Here is a 1,593-nt window from a genome sequence, read left to right as displayed (position 1 = left end):
CATCCATCCTCCAATCAGACTGCTGGTTGTTCCAAATCCCTTCTCCCCTAGCACCAGCTTTTGCAAACTGATCCGGCTAGTTACCCTTCGAGCCAAGAGTTGTTTGAACTGATGACACCGACACCATCCCTCCACCCTCTCTCATCCCTGGCAGGTGGCCCTCAAAAGGACCTCTGCCTGGGCAATACAGGTTTGTGCTGGGGTCACCAAACTCTGCTGGTGTCCTGCATGTGTCCTGGTCATTCTATTGATCAGCTGGACAGCTCCATCTCAACTTTACCCTCTTCTAATCACACAGGACAGAGGAGAGTCTGAATACTGGGGCCTCCTTTGGGAGCACCTGCACCAGCCTGCTTTGTAGCTCATAATTAGCACCGGGACACTTGACGAAAACACAACACAGACTGTGTGACCAGTGAGCGTGAGTAGAGTGGCTTAAATCCTCTTGAAGTCACACAAACACACACACACAAACTGAGAACACACACACATACACAAACTCAGAACACACACACACAAATTGAGAACACATGCAGGCACACACAGCCACACTGACAACACACACACTGACAACACACACACACACACACGTAAACACACACACAGAGGCTTAATCACAGGAGCGGGCCTTCATGGATCTGTTAGCTCATCCGATAGCCAGATCATCTGATCAATAGACAGTAACCACAGAGCATTTATTTAGGCTGACGATCATTCCGGGGAGTCGTGGAAGGCGGGGCTGTGAGGAGGGAGCTACTTGGTGGAGACCTGGTGATGTGCTGGGCAGTGGTGCACAGGGGGCAGAGCACATGATCACTGGGCCAGTGGGCTGGAGAGAGAGACAGAGAGTGGGATTGGATCACAACGGAGAAATGGCCAGGCAGAGATGACTAAAAACACATGTACACACACACAGCCATGAGACTGGGGGTGACACTTTGGAAAGGAGAACGTGTTGGACCACACAGTACAGTAAAGCATGTTTGACCCCAGTAACCCCCCTCACCCAACCACACCCTACCCCACCCCATCCCAACTGCCTGCCTGCCTGCCTGCCTGCCCTGTATTGATCCTCATCTAATCATTGACAGGCACGTCTGAATGTCTGTCAAGAGGCTCCATTGAGAGGACAAACCCCCTTGTTACCATGCCTACTGTTCATTTCTTTCTTCCACCCCTTCCCATGTCATACAGTCTCCTGTTGCCCGATTGGCTGACTGTAAGGCCCAATAAATGGATGACCAATGAATGTATGAATGAGTGATTGTGAGCGGTCACAAAGGGGATGTGATGAGAGTGGCCGGCCCTGTGTGTCATCAGGCTTGAGGTGGCAGACCCCACTGTTTACTTTCAAGAGTCGTATAAAAGTTATCCTCCATTGATCGCCACGCTTCCTGGCCTTGTGCCTGGTCTTATACAGCCACTGGGCTAATTGTGCTCCTTTCAGGACCTTTGTGGCACAGCACACTTCACCTGTGTGAGAGTGGGTGTGTGAAAGGGGATGGCAATGGGTGGGGTGGGGGTGGGGGGCAGCAACAGTTTGTTGGAGGGGTGATGAGAGGCGGAGGGGTGTGTGTGTGTGAAGGGGAGTGG

The sequence above is a fragment of the Hypomesus nipponensis genome, chromosome 8 (genome assembly GCF_054491055.1).
Source record: "Hypomesus nipponensis isolate SF chromosome 8, ASM5449105v1, whole genome shotgun sequence".
NCBI lineage: Eukaryota > Metazoa > Chordata > Actinopteri > Osmeriformes > Osmeridae > Hypomesus > Hypomesus nipponensis.
Note: the sequence above shows the minus strand (reverse complement) of the source record.